This window comes from Camelus bactrianus, chromosome 1, assembly GCF_048773025.1.
Source record: "Camelus bactrianus isolate YW-2024 breed Bactrian camel chromosome 1, ASM4877302v1, whole genome shotgun sequence".
In the NCBI taxonomy this organism is placed as follows: Eukaryota; Metazoa; Chordata; class Mammalia; order Artiodactyla; family Camelidae; genus Camelus; species Camelus bactrianus.
In genome coordinates, this window is record NC_133539.1 from 16553146 (window position 1) to 16568875 (window position 15730).

Below are 15730 nucleotides of genomic sequence, written 5' to 3' on the forward strand. Positions count from 1 at the left end.
TTATGATGTCACATCTTATATTATGTCTTTAAACCATTTTGAATTTATTTTTGTGTGTAGCTTGAGGAAATGTCCTAATTTCATTGATTTACATCAGGCTGTCCAGCTTTCCCAGCAACCATGCTGAAGAGACTTTCTTTTCTCCATTGTATATTCTTGCCTCCTTTGTCAAAGATAAACTGACTATCAGTGTGTGGGCCTTTTTCTGGGATCTCTATTTCTTCCACTGATCTATATGTCTGTTTTTGTGCCAATATCACACTGTTTTGATTACTGTAGCTTTCTAATTTTGTCTAAAGTTTGAGAGGGTTATGTCCCAGCTTTGTTCTTTTTCCTTTGCATTGCTTTGGCAATTCTGGGTCTTTTGTAGTTCCAGGCAAATTTTAGGATTATTTGTTCTAGTAAAACAGATAGCTTCATCTTCTTCATATATTATCCATGGTATGAGATGTCAGTAGGATATAGAGCCAATATGGGACTTTCCCAAGGGTAAATGATGAATGTAGAGATCACATCAAAAGTCTATAAGAAGACAACGTCTCTGGTTTAGAACCCTGTGAATCTCTGAATTGAGAGCAAAGATTGAACTGGAGTGTTTATGTTTTTTATTCCTGACGAGTAAGACATTGCATACAATGGAGTGTAGATTTTATGGTGATTGGAGAGGGGCTGAACTTGGAGAGAACTTTTTATTATGGGATAAAAGCACAAACCTTCATGAAACCATATCCCTTAAAGCTGAACTTGAAGCTTTGCATAGCCTCTCACCAATGCCTGCAATCAATCAGTCATTCTAGGATCAATAAAAGTGTATCATGAAGGCTCCACTAGTTTTCTGTCTGCTCGCCAATGCTTCAAGATTTCATTGAGCACTGCTATCAACAAAGGAGCATCAGTAGCAAATGTCTGTACCCTTTAAATATCTACCAAATATGTACCAGTTACCAGTTGGGCAAAATGAGTAAAATGATGTCATTCTGTTACATTTCAGGCACTATGACAAAGCCTCAGAAAGAAATCCTGAAAAGAAGATATTATTGAAATAGATTAAGAGGAAGGGAAGATTTGAGGGATATTTGGGAATAGAATTTACTGAATTCGGTGATTGGATTGCATGTGAAGAGAAGCTGAATAAAGGAAAAAAAATCTCAAAGATGATTGCTCATTTTCTGTACTGGCTGAGTGTTTCATCAAAGGAGTGGCTACATAAAAGGAAAAGGTTATTAGGAAAATGATGTGGTACCTCTACAGGACACCCAGATGGGGAGGTTTGAGTTGTACCTATGGATCTGGAGGTCAGCAGTGAGGTCCAAACTAAAGACATGCTCCTGGAACTCATCAGCATAAAGGTGGTAATTTAAATCATTAAAACAATGACACCTTTTAGGGATAGTGCAAAGGAAGAGAAAGAAGGGCATGAATAAAGGAAGCTCCAACATTTAAAGGATGTTTAGAGGAAGAGAAGCCTGTGAAAAGTGAAGAGAAGGAAAAATCAGGTAGGTAGAAAGTAATCCAGGGTTGACTATAGTCGATAAAACAAGAAGAGATTAGAACTTCTAAAAGGGGGTATGTGGGGAACAGCTTCAAATTCTACAGAAAAGTGAGACAAAACTGAAAAGCATCTCTTGAATTTAGCAGCAGGGTGATGAGTGAGATGATATTTCTCTTCGGTTTAATGATAACTTTTGCTACCTACTCTCCTCACTGGAGTAGGGCTTGGGGTGGTTAGCAATGGCTGAAGAGAGAGGTGTCAGCTTGGGATTTAGACACCACTCCAATATCCAGAAAGAGGTATCATGGTAGAATAGTATTTCTCTCGGCCCCTTGAAGTAAAATTACTGAAATCAACCTTTTGTAATTTCTCTGTGGAAATTAAAGGACTGTTCCATAGGAGACTGCAGTAGGAATAAGGGTTTGTTTGTTTTTTTCCACCTTCAGAGCCTCTCTGAGTAAAATCTATGCAGCGAACATTGGATGAAGAGTCTCTACTGTCAGTGTCAGAAGTTGTGGCGTCCAAATTATGTTTGTAGATTAGTTTTAAGAAGATAACATCTACCAATCACACTGAATGAGAATTGTGCCTTGGGACACCAGACAATTCACCAGAAATAAAAATTTTCAATGGTTAAGCTTGAAGTCAGGTAAGCTTGTGTTTGGACACTGCCTCATACTTTCCGGGTGGCCTTAGGTAAGTTATTTCTTTTAGTTCCAATTCCCTCATAGGTGAAATGGGAATGATATCTACTTGTAAGTTTTTTATAAGTATTTAAGGAGATAATGTATAGTTCTTTGCACATAACCATTGCTCAGTAAATGTTAACCACTCTTACTTTTATTCTAATCTCTGAAGTTAACTTTTCTTCTCTGCTTTGGGACCCATCCCTGAATGGGGCTATTCATGAATTGTTCCCACATTTTTCTATAACCCACCCTCCTTAGGGTTCACAATCTTTCTTTTAAAAAATCTTTCTTAGGGGGTGGAGGAGGGATAAATTAGGAGTTTGGGAAGAGCAGACACAAACTACTATATATAAAATAAAAAAACAAGGTCCTACTGTATAGCACAGGGAACTATATTCAATATACTGTAATAAATCATAATGGAAAAGAATATGAAAAATAACATACATGTATATATATAACTGAATCACTTTGCTCTACATCAGAAACTAACATAACATTGTAAATCACCTATAATTCAATAAAAAATATTTCTTGCTATTAGTCATGCCTAACGATCAATTACTTTAAACAAATTAAATTTTTCCTTGGGAGCCAGATGCCTGTTTAATGAACTTTGAATTTATTTCCTTCCGTTTCATGACCAACTCTTGAAATATTCTACACTCACTCTCATTTTTCCTTTTTCTGTTTTGTTTGTAAACTTTGAGATGGAATCTTAGCTTCCTGAAACTGCTTATGGGAAAGTCATTAGGTACCTATTTCTAGTGAAAATCAGTGGCCTTTTAAAATTCTCAACTTTTTGGGCTATTCAGCTGCATGTGATTCTGTTGAGAACTGCTTCCTTGAAAACTCTCTTATCCTTTTTTTTTTTTTTCTGTGTCTCCACAACATCCTCAGTCTTTTTTTCACTGGTACTTCTTTTTTCCCTCCATCCTGGTCATTGGAGTTTCTCAAGGATTGGTCTTTAGCTTTCTCTTTTCTTTTATAAACTAATTTCTTCACAGAGTTTTATCTATTAAGAATTTTCATCATAACTTTGATGATAAAAAGTATCACATTTTCATCTGTGCTCTGAGTTTTTAACTCAACCTTCCTATTTCTAAGCACCTAGAACTTCTGTCTTCTCAGTCTTCAGCAGGTGAGCTCAACCTTCATCCCTTTCTTGGGTTTTACTATTCTCTAGCCAATAAGGACTGCTTCCTTTTCTGTATTTCTTTTAGGCCATAACATTCAGGTTAGTATCCACCTTAAACAGTGTGGAAACACTGTTCTCCAGTAGCTTATTTGTGCTTTGAGGGCAGCACTCAGATTGCTATTTCTTGTGTGAAATTTAAATACTTGATAATTCATTATTGTGTCGATTTAAAAAAAAGTCAGTGTTACAGATGAAAAACAAAACACAGATAAACATCAGAGTAGACATAATTTTACACCCTAGAATGATGTAATATTTATTTGGGAATTTGTGTTTATTATTAAGCTAAATCTATTTAATAATATTAAGAGACACAATTTGAATAGGAGATTTAAGTATATTAAATATTGGGGGTCATATAAAACAAACATACTAAACAAATGTTGTTTTCGTCTTTTTTGTTAATTATTTGGCATTGGAACTTAATCTCATTTAATAAGTTTCTCCATAACCCTTGTTAAAAATGAATAAATTTTTTTCTGGAATATTAAAATGGAATATTTAGCAAACATTTTATGACTCACAATTGGAAGAATGCAATTAATTCTCAGTATAATTACTTTCATTAAAATCCACTGTAATCTGATTTGTGCAGTTAATTAGAAAAAATAATGGGTGGCAAATTCTGTCTTGACAAAATATTTTGTTTTGTGTGGTATTGAGAAAGTTTTCCTAAACTTTCATGTTTTTTATTTGAAAAAATCCAAACCAAATCTCAAATACATTGTAAATTCAGTTAAAATACATAATAAAATATAAAATAAAATTCAGTTAAATATACACACACACATATAGAAACAAAGCCAGCTCCTTGATACAGATCTACACAGAAAGGAAGCAATTTTTCACTGATTTGAAAAAAAAAGAACCTTTTCTCTTATTCCTACCTAGTGTACCTAGATCAGTGTCAGAAAGTACATAGGACTTGCTCATGTGCTGTCTGGTTGAGAAATGACTAAGATTCCATTCTGGACAAGGTCACTTGGAAGGTTTCCTGGTGGTGATCAAACAATAATTATGATACTATTTGGGGCTATATTTCAGAATATTGAAAACTCAATCTGAATTCTTTTCAGCAGCTGAGTCACTGCAGGTCTCTTGCAAATGACTTATTTTTGCTCCTCAGTTTTCTCTATCATAGTTCAAAGGGGAATTTCAATCAGAAAATACAACAGATTGCTTCATAATGAGACAAACTTGAAGCCAGAAAAAGGGAAAAATAGAAAAGCTAATAAGGTCTCGCAGGAATTTGCCAGCTGAGAGACAAGGGGTGGGTGTGTGAGGTGAGGCATTTGGATAACACCAGTATTTCATTTTAGTCTATCCAAAAGAAGTAGCTCTTCAAGATGGCATATTTCTGGCCCCAAGCATCAGCTTTATTTGATGTGTTGCTACTGTGCTTTTATTTATTCACTTCTTTATTCTGTCAAACAGATATGTGCTAAATACCAACTATAAAAAGTACCAATGATTGGCGCCACCAGTAAAGAGTGTGACGCAGTTATAGCCCTTCTCCCTGTTCAATTCTCATTCATCCTCATCCAGGCCTTATTCCATGATGGGAGCCATCTGCAGGAATCACAGGATGTGGGTTTTATACATTGGGGATTGTGGGATCCATGGAGGCTGCAGTATTGGGAAAATGTGTTCCTGGCTTTCTATCATACATCCTTTGTTGCCTCTACTCTGCTGGAAATAGCAAGGGGTCAAAGGCTAAGAGGTAGAAACTGGAAAGTCTGCAGCCTATTTTGAATGGCTTACCTGCCCTTGGAGGAGGGGATGGTGACCACCATGAGTTTCAGCTGTGTGGGTGTGGAGTCTGCTGCAAAGACGATGCTTAATGATTTTGTGATCCATGTTTAGAGGCAGCTAAGATCTTTATAGATAGGTCCATTCTTTTCAAGGAGATATTTTTATTCTAGTTGTACTTTTATTTTTTTGTTGTTGTTGAAGTATTATTGATTTACAATGTTGTGTTAGTTTCTGGTGTACAGCATACAGATGCAGTTCTATATGTATATATTCTTTTTCATGAGAGGTTATTACAAGATAGTGACTATAGTTCCCTGTGCTATACAGTAGGGCCTTATTGTGTACCTATCTTATATACAGTAGTTTGTATCCACAAATCCCAAATTCCCAACTTATCCTTCCTCCTCTCTTCCCCCTTCCCAATAAAACCATGAATTTATTTTCTATTTCTGTGAGTCTGTTTGTGTTTTGTAAATAAATCCACTTGTATCATTTTTTAAGATTCCATATATAAGTGATACCATAGTTGTACTTTTCTTTATATTCTGTCTCCTGTCTTTCTTTCTCTCTCCTTTTTATTGTTACACTGTGTACTTTCAAAGATCTGTTCCTTTTCCTTATTAAAAATTTTAAAACTTTAAAGGTTTATGAATACATACACACACACACACACAAACAACAGATGGATCCTTTTTTGAAGTTAGGTTTATAAAAATATAGAGGAACATAACTTGGATGGAAATAGATTGATTCCATGAAGTTAGGGATAGAAAGGACAGAGGGAAGAGAATTTGCATACAAGAGAATTTCATATGACATATAAAGTTCAAATTAGTCCTGTAGGGACTTGTCAGTCCTGAGGACATTTTCTACATAGAGAGGAAACTTACTACTGTATTACTGGTAACCTCCTACGGTACGTCCCAGGACATACCTACTCGTTTAGGCTTCTCTGACCCAGTATAATTTACAATCAGAGGGGAATTTCCTTATTTGAAGTCTCATAACTTCAGTGGCTTTCTAAATAGAATTGGGAGAACCCAGAAAAGTTTTGAAAAAAATTTTAGTTCTTCCTGGTAATTACACATTTTGTTCTGTATGTCATTTGGACTTGAGAAACTCATTACCTCAGGAACAAATACAAAACAGTTCTCTGGAAAAATGAATTTGGTTTTAGGTCAACGTCTGGAAAATACTTTTTTTCTCTCCAATGAAAATGTCTGTTCAATACAACTGAGGAGAGAGACTACAAATATTGCTTTTTATTCATGTGTGTCTCTTTGTAGAAGTGTAATGAAGGTGAAACCTGAGTAATTAAGAATGTGAAATTGATCCGTGCTTCAATTTTCTTAATATTTAAAGAAGTGTATACTATAGACAGCCATCTAGAAATTTACTTCAATTTTCCACTGACTTTCTTATGTAGAAACAAATATTGTCACGTTTCTTTTTTAAAAAGTGAAAAAGTGACAGAGACAAATGTTTCGTGGGTCATTGATTATGAGACTGAGGAAGACCGTGTGTGTGAGTGTAGGCATGTAAGAATAAGTGAGAGAGACAGAAAGGAAGGAGAGAAAAAAGATCAGTAGTTAAAGGAGGAGAAAGGAGGGTGTTTGGCAAACAACAAGTGTGCATCTATGCTTAAAGCATAAACTTTAGTCTAAAATAATGCAAAGTAGAAAAATGACTCTAAGAGAATACTAAGGAGAAAGGGATTGGTGAGGCAGGAGATTGTTTATAGTAATTTAAAAATTCTAGTTATGTATGTATTTCCTAAGGTACATGAAAAGATTCTGGTCACAAACTTTTAACTCAAGTTATTATTTAGATCTGATTTTTGTCATTTCCTTTATCTAACTGTCAAGATGATCACACTGTTGATAACAAGGATTCAGTAAAATTAATATAATTATTTGTATTATATTAGTATAATTTTTAGATTGATGAAGTAGACCAGAACCATTCTCTAAAATGTTTTAAAGTAGTGTAAATTAAATCTATTCAAACATTGTGCCATAAAATAATGAAAAACAGAGTTGTTGAAGGGAAAGTACCAAGAGAGACAACATTCACAATTTGAAAGTGTTCTCTTCATACTGATAAGACACCGAAATATCTGTTAATACTCTTGTTATCATATAAGAAAACCAATTTTCCAGTATAAATCTTTTCAGATTTTCAAAGGTTTAGCTATTTATGCATGACACTGACCTCATTTCTGATGCCCACAGATGTATAAAATGTTAATAAACTCATGCATCAACTTTCTCCCTTTCTGGTTCAACTCTTTTTTTTTTTTTTGAGAGTTATGTTTTATTAAGCAGACATTTCTGAGGACTTGAACCCCTTCGAGCCTGGGATGACAGCCTCCCAGATGGCTCTGAGGGACTGCTCCTCCTTCCTGGTTCAACTCTTAAATTAAAAAAAATTAATTTTGTTCAGATTAATTGCTGAAGGATCTCAGCATGAGTTTTGAGGCTTTGAAATGTTTTCCAATGTAATTTTATAAAAATAGGAAGTTCGGTTGTGAGTCTCTTGATGTTTGGAATTAACATACAGGACAACATTTGACCCATCGTAGATAATCAGTAAGTGTTTGTGGAAGAATGAAATGGTCACATTGTCTATTCTAGATGGATTGGTTAGCTTCGATTTGCTCCATGAAAACAGACTGCTTCCCTAAACTTATATACTATTTTGCAACTTTCTGCTAAAAGTTATAACTAAACTCAGCCTTCTTCAGTAATCTGGGTGTACCTGCACCAATCCAACACCAATTCCACAAAAATTGATGTAAAAATTGTCCAAGTCTTTTTCCTCCAGAAAAGTATATCATGTGTTTGTTGGCATTTGAATTAAACAGTCATTCACACATAAAAATTAAACTTTGCCGAAGTTTGCAAAATTATAAGTGAAAATCAAACAATCTAATCTTATTACCCCTGACTTATTGAATTGAGAACGTAGACAAGCTATGGTGCTGCTGACATTCCGGCCAAGGTTGAGTTCAGTCAATAGTCAATGCCATGAGCATTGCACATAGAGCGCTGGTTAGAGGGCCACACCCACCACCTACCCCACCTTACCTGAGTAGGCACAGGAGGCACCAGACATGTATGAGAGAAGAGGCTCACACCTTGGAGAGGAGCAACGGGGCTCCCACTGTTCCCCTAATTTCTATGTAAAGATAAATTTTGTGATGCATAAAGCCTTAATATTGATACATATCCAAAGAATTCTGGTAAACCACTTAAAATGTATATTTTCTAGATTATGAAAATGAACAACTTTTCCTGGAACATAAATTACCTGTTGTTTCAGGAAAGGGAAATAGTCAATTGTCCTTGAGATGCAGTGTTAGACCTTAACTGATGAGTCCGTGTCTTGTCTCCTAAGGAACGCTTCTAATCTTATTATAAATTATAGAATTTAAAGAGATTATAAATATCAGTCATTCACTTGTTCTTTAAATCATTCACCAAATATTGAGCATCTTAGTGGGTTTGCACTAGGGGTAGAGAAATCAAAAGGACAGAAATAGCCTGTTTTCATGGGATGAACATGAAAAAGTTCCTATACATAAAAAATTGTTACGAAGGAAAAGCTTAAGACTACCATTGGAAGTAAGAGTTGGAAGGAATAAATAAGAAAGACGGAAGTGCACAGCATGCTGCTTTTTCTCACGTCCTTTTAAAAGCTTTCTTGCACCTAGAACACCCACTTCAGGGGGACATCTCTGATCACAGCCCACTCCCCAGGCTGGGCTAAGGGCCCCATCTCTGTCCTTGTCTGTGTTCTACGTCCGTGTTCGTTCTCTCATTGTCTTCGCTATGTTACTAGAAATGATCTCTTCACGTGTTTGTTTCTGACAGTGAACTGTACAATTCATGAGGGCAGAGACAGGTATTATTCATCTTTCAATCCCAATCACTAACCATTTAACTGAGATAGTAGGTTGGTTAATTTGCTGAAGGTTAAGTTTTTGGGAGAAGGCAAGAAAAAAAGGAAAAGTTTCACTTTTGGGGGGCGGGGCAAGAAGACTGAATTCCACTCTTAGGTGGCCACTAAAAAATTTGTGCTAGGAACTGAAAAGAAGAACGTGACATGAATTGAGGTGGCCGCTGTGGGTGCTGAGCTGTGCAGAAGCTGTGGTACCCTGAAGCTCTTCTTTTTAACCCAACTCTGATTTCAGCCATAACTTTGCTGGACATTCCCTGGGAATACATCCTTATCTGCTACGGGCAGCCGTGTCCTGTTTTCCTGAATTGGCTCAGAAAAGTGTAGACTTGGAAGTGCAGGGATTTCTGTCTCTGGGAGCAATCCTTAACCTAGGATGATGAGAAGCTGTTGGAGAAATGCTTCAGCCTCTTGGCTTTCAGGAGATGATTCTGAGAGGCATTTGTCTCTCTTTGCAGAGGGCCTGGTAGACTCAAACCCTCCTTTATGATAATGCAGCCTTGAATTCCCTTTTCTCTTTCTCTTCTCACTCTTTTGCTTTCTTGTTCCCATTTCCTGGGATCTCATCCCAAATAAACTACCTGTATCCAAATCCAAGTCTCCATCTTTGGCGCTGCTATGAGGGAGACCCAAACCAAGGTGCCAGCCAAGTGACAGAATTCACTGTTCGGTACCATTAGTAACCCAGCGTGCTCAGTACTTTCCCACTCCAGGTTTCCATATAATACCCAATACGATGTCCCCATCAGCCTGCATGCACTTCCTTATTTATGGTTAGGTCCAGCCAAGCACATTTGGACTGGTGTTTTTTGTCTTAGAATATCTTTCTATTCCTACATAAGACTGATTCATTTTGGTATTTGTCTGCTCTGTTGACAGATGACCCTGGACAGGAAACACACAAACCCAAAGTAGTAGCCTAAGTTACAGGCTCACCCGGATCTACTTGGAAATGTTTATAATGCTGAGTGGCAGGAACCCTAAGCTGCAAGATTTCAAGAATCCTCAGGAAGAAGATGTGTGAGCTCAGTATCCCCAAGACTTTCAGCCTTCTGGATTTCTGTCTTTCAAATACAAATTCAATAGCTGAGACCCTCCTGCACAAATTCAATAAATGGTAGAGTCAGTCTAAGACCCTTTCTCTTATTTCCTCAGGTTGGGGAGCGAAGGAAAATGGGTACAAGATGCTCTTGGCTCTTCTATTGTCCCATCTGCCATGCCTCCCCATATACGTTTCCTATCTCACTTTCATTAGCTCTGCATCTGTCGTCTTGCTATACCTGTCTCCTGCCCAACTAGTTCATTCAAAGCCAACAACCATCACCTGTCCTCTATTCTTTCCTGTATCGCCAGCCTGGAGCTGCTATGGAGAACATACGTGAAGTCTTGGTGATAGTGGCAAGGAATTAAATCACAAATCAGCAAACAACCTAAATTCACATCAATGAATCACTTGCCTCAAGTTCATTAGCCATTTCTGCTCTACAGGATTCTTATCTTTTTGTACATTTTTGAGGGGCTCTGAGCCTGCTACCATTTTTGTGGGTCTTCTCTCTCACACTAGAATCTTTTTTTCCCCTCTCTTTACTCCAACTCCCCAAATTCACCTCCCACTCATTTTAAGGAAAAAAAATTTAAAAAGTATGTTATTATTACACATGGAATTTACTGATAATTTGTTAAATGGAACAATTTAGCTTTTTTTTGGTCAACCTCCTCATTCCAGACTGCCCCATAGTCTTTTTTTTTAGTTGAAGTATAGTTGATTTATAATGTTGTGTTAGTCTCTTGTGTACAGCATAGTGATTCAGTTATACACACATATATATATTCTTTTTCATATTTTTTCATTATAGTTTACCACAAGATATTAAATATAGTTCCCTGTGCTATACAGTAGGACATTGCTGTTTATCTATTTTATATATAGTAGTTAATATCTGCAAATCCCAAATTCCGAATTTATCCCTCCCCTTCTTCACCCCAGTAACCATAAGTTTGTTTCCTATGTCTGTGATGAGTCTGTTTCTATTTTGTAAACAAGTTCATTTGTGTCATTTTTTTTAGATCCCACATATAAGTGACATCATATGGTATTTGTATTTCTTTTTCTGGCTTACTTCACTTAGCGTGATAATTTCCAGGTCCATCCATGTTGCTGCAAATGGCATTATATCATTATTTTTAATGACTGAGTAGTATTCCTTGTGTGAGTGTGTGTGTGTGTGTGTGTGTGTGTGTGTGTGTATACACACACATATACACATACACCACACCTTCTTTATTTTATCCAGTCATCTGTCGATGACATTTAGGTTGCTTTTATGTCTTGGCTACTGTAAAAAGGGCTGCTATGACCACTGAGGTGCATGAATCTTGTCAAATTAAAGTTTTCTCCTGATATATGCCCTGGAGTGGGATTGCTGGGTCATATGGTAAATCTTTTTTTAGTTTTTTAAGGAATTTCCGTACTGTTTTTCATAATGGCTGCACCAAATTACATTTCCACCAGCAGTGTAGGAGGGTTCCCTTTTCTCCACACCCTCTCCAGCATTTATCATTTGTGGACCTTTCAATGATGGCCATTCTGAATGGTGTGAGGTGATATCTCATTGTAGTTTTGATTTTCATTTCTCTGATAATTAGCAATATTGAACATCTTTTCATGTGCCTATTTGCCAAATGTATGTCTTCTTTGAAGAAATGTCTGTTTAGGTCTTCTGCCCACTTTTCAATTGTTTTTTTGTTTGTTTGTTTTGTTATTGGGCTGTATGAGCTCTTTGTATATTCTGGAAATTAAGCCCTTGTCAGTCATGTTGTTTGCAAATATTTTCTCCCACTCTGTAGATTGCTTTTTCATTTTGTTTATAGTTTTCTTTGCTGTGCAAAAGCATAAAAGTTTAATTAGGTCTCACTTCTTTATTTTTGCTTTTATTTCTATTGCCTGGGAAGACCACCCTAGGAGAACATTGCTAAGATTTATGTCAGAGAATGTTTTGCTTATGTTCTCTTCTAGGAGATTTATGGTGTCTTGCCAGACATTGTCTTTTAAAGTCCCAATAATTTGTCCTCTCAACCAAAATGCCAGTTTTCAATGAATATTGGTAGAAACTTTGAAAATCACAGCTTTTCTAGAACTGGTTAGAGATGAAATTCTTAGGTGGCCTCAAGTTCAAAGTATTACTCGTGGCTTCCTGGCCAAGGGCTTTTGTGAAAGGAAGCAGGACGCAGCGGGCTGCTTTACTCATTCCCAGAATAGGAAATCCAAGGGTCAGATTTACCTCATCTGCCCCATGATCAAATACAGCTTCAACTGCTGAATTTGGGGTGTGCTCCCAGTGACAGCCCTACTCTAGACTCTGGAAGATTTGCAGTTTCATGTCATGGGAAGGGACTGCAACTGAGAGTGAACCAGAAAATTTTTAGGGTCAGAAAAGGAGTTTTTGATTTACACAACTTTTACCAAAATATGTATCTTTGAACTGGGCTTCGGATGCTGCATTGACTGCCCTCTTATGGTGCATCGTGAGGCCAATATTGTCTTCCTAAAATTCAGCAAGCCAGACTCTAGCTTCCAAGAGTAAGTGAAGTGGGAAAATCTGGGAATTGATGGTGCTAACTTAAAACAGTGTTATTCAAATATTCAGATTCTGTCTCTGAATATATTTCCAACCCCGTTCTCTTTCTCCTTCCTTTCTAAGACTCCAGTGACACGTAAGTTAGATATTTTATTAAGTTCCGAAGGTCCCTGAGTTTCTGTTCATTTTTGCCCTCAGTCTATCTGCTCTGTTTTCAGATTGGGAAATTTCTATTGTTCTATTTTCAAGTTAACTGTTCTTTATCTTTTCCATTCTGCTGTTGAGACCATCCGTTAACGTTTTAAAATTTTTGTTAGTATATTTTTCAATTCTAAAATTTCTGTTTGATTCTTCTTTACATTTTCTACATCTTTGCTGTGACTTTGTATTTTTTTCTTTTGTTTCAAGCATGTTCATAATTGCTTGTTGAAGCATTTTTATGATTCCCGTTTTAAGATCATTGTCAGATATTCCTAACCTCTGTGTCATCTTCCTGTGGATGCTTGTGGATTACCTTTTCTTATTCATGTTGAAGTTTCCCTGATTCCTGGCAGGATGAATGACTTTTGATGAAAACCTGGACATTTTTGGGTATTACATTATGAGACTCTGGGACGTATTTAAATTTTCTGTTTCAGCAGGTGTCTTCTGACTCCATTCTGGTGGTTGCATTGCCCTGTGACTCCCAGGTGGGATGGAAGTCCAAGTTCCCCATTGACACCTGTAGAGAAGTTGCTTCTCATCACTGCAGTGGGTGATGAGTGGGAGTTCAGAAGTTTTACTGTCTCTAATGATACTACTCTGGTTTGGAGGGACAGAAGTGCCTTGTTCCTTCTCCCTACCAGGCCTCCGTTAACACCATGGGGATGGGGGTGCCCTCCTTACCTACAGGTAGTGTTGAAAGTCCTGACTTTCCTCTAGGCCTCCTCTGACACCACCCAGTGGGGAGGGAGAGGGGCGGATGTGGAAGTACAGCTTCCACAATGACACCACGAGGGTGGGGACTAACATATGAAAGTCCTTTCTCCCTTCGGGGTCTTCTCTGACACCACTCTGGTGGAAGGGTTGGGGTGCCTCATTCCTTGCCTTCCTCCCTGGCAAGTCTAGATACCCCACTTGGCCTTTACTGGTGGGAACAGTGTTTTGAGGGGTCAGGGCACAGTTATTTTTCCATGGTATTTAGCTGAAACAGAATGGTTACTTTCTAAACATTTTCTGGCCACTCTAATTCAGCATAGTTTTGGAAGTCCTAGCAATAGGAATCAGAGAAGAAAAGGAAATAAAAGGATTCAAAATTGGAAAGGAAGAAGGAAAAGTGTCACTGTTTGCAGATGACATGACACTATACATAGAAAATCCAAAAGATGCCATGACAAAAAAAGAAAAATTAAAAATAAGAAAAAAACATTTTCTGTCTTGTTGGCATGCTCCTTCTGGATAATGGGAGCAGGCTTTACTTTGGGATTTTTTTTTTTTTTTTTTGTGCCCATTGGTGTTTCTGTGTTGCTAGCTTCTCCAGAAAGCAGTCTTGATAAACGAGGAAAGAACCCCCACCAAAACCCCAAACCCCAAACCTACAAAACTCACTACTGTATCCTTCCATGGACCCTGAGGCCCTTAGCCAGTTTTCTTTCTTTTCTCCACCATTATCTTCAATTTCTTATGTTTGTTTTATATGTAATGTCCCTCCGCTTTTCCCCCACTGTAGTTAGCAGGAGGAATAGGAAAATGTGTATCTACTTCATTTTTCCAAGAGTAGATGCTCTCTGATGCCTTTAAAGATAGAGTGGCTTCAAGGCTTTGCTCAGCAATGACCTATCCAGCCAACCTTTGGGTTTTAGAGGCTCAGTGGCTCTCACCAGACTCTCACTATCTGGTTAGTTGCTTTAGCCTTAATACCAAACCTCTGGCTGCAGGATAGGCATGACTTTCCCTGCCCAGGCTTCTACCGTATTCCCCACTCTGCCCTTGTATAATCATGTGTGCATCTTTTCATGTACTTCCTCTAGGTCCTTCCCCCTGTCTAGTCTCTTTCTGTACTCTGTTGAAAAATTGAATAAAAATTCTCCATAGCCTGGAGAATGAGTACCAAAAGGGATAAAAATAATCTCAGTTATGCTATGACTTGACATGCTCTAATATCTGTGTAAGTCAAAGTGAAATTTATCATTTAGTGATTTCATTTTTAAATGGGTTTACTTGAATTTTACCAAAAATACTATTTTCTCAAAATAAAGTTTTGATTCTTTTTGTAAGAAAGTTGTTGTATGTGTACTGTGTTGCTGAGTAGTAGAGAAAGACTAAATAATGTTGGGGATATTAGAATAAATGAAAGAAAACCTTAGTTTACAAACTCTCTGTCTTGTTAAAAAACTACTTGTATAACTATTTTAGATTCCAAATGCCCCAATATTCACCATTACTGTTTTTTCCTGGCATTGAGAGTTGAAAAGTCCAGAGAGGAAGAATGTGAAATAGAATGGCTACTAATGGAAAAACTGTGTTTAACCCCAGGCCCTAATATCAATGAAACTAATATTATGGCTTCATGAGTTTTTTTTTTCAAAAATAATTTCCCCTCTCTAGATGTCCTTTGACAAGCTACTTCTTGCCATCTGCCATGTCTCAAGGGTTGTGTACTGACAGGAAATTTTGAGCATCTATAAAACTGTTTGTTGAATTTTTTAGTAATTAGATTAAAAACCAGCAATGAGCAATGATCATTTTCATGTTTGTTGAGCAATTGCTCCTGGTTGAACCACAAAGTTGGACTACAAAATTTTGAAGAAAGGGCAGTGTACAATAAGTTGTTTGCAAGGATAACACACCCAGAATTACTGAAAAACAAATCAATCAACCAACCAGCCAAACAAACATCAACTAAAAACAAATTGAACATGAAAATAACACTAGAACAAGTCCAATATACCCAGAGGAAAAAAAATTACAACAGTGTGTGTTAAACACAGTTCTTTTCTGAAGAGTTTATGTCCAGTGTTTCTCTTCCTGATGCAACTTCCCCCCTCTAAACTTGCGATGGCTTAAGGGGAAGAAGGATAATAGA

At 37.1% G+C, this 15730-nt stretch overlaps 1 long non-coding RNA gene across 1 annotated transcript; it reads left to right on the top strand.

The window, feature by feature from the left end:
• Window positions 1-406: 406 nt before the first annotated feature.
• Window positions 407-14870, top strand: LOC141577147 (uncharacterized). The gene is made up of 3 exons (XR_012505780.1): window positions 407-1496; window positions 1939-2141; window positions 9968-14870. It is a non-coding gene; the product is annotated as an uncharacterized LOC141577147 (long non-coding RNA).
• The last annotated feature ends 860 nt before the right edge of the window (window positions 14871-15730 follow it).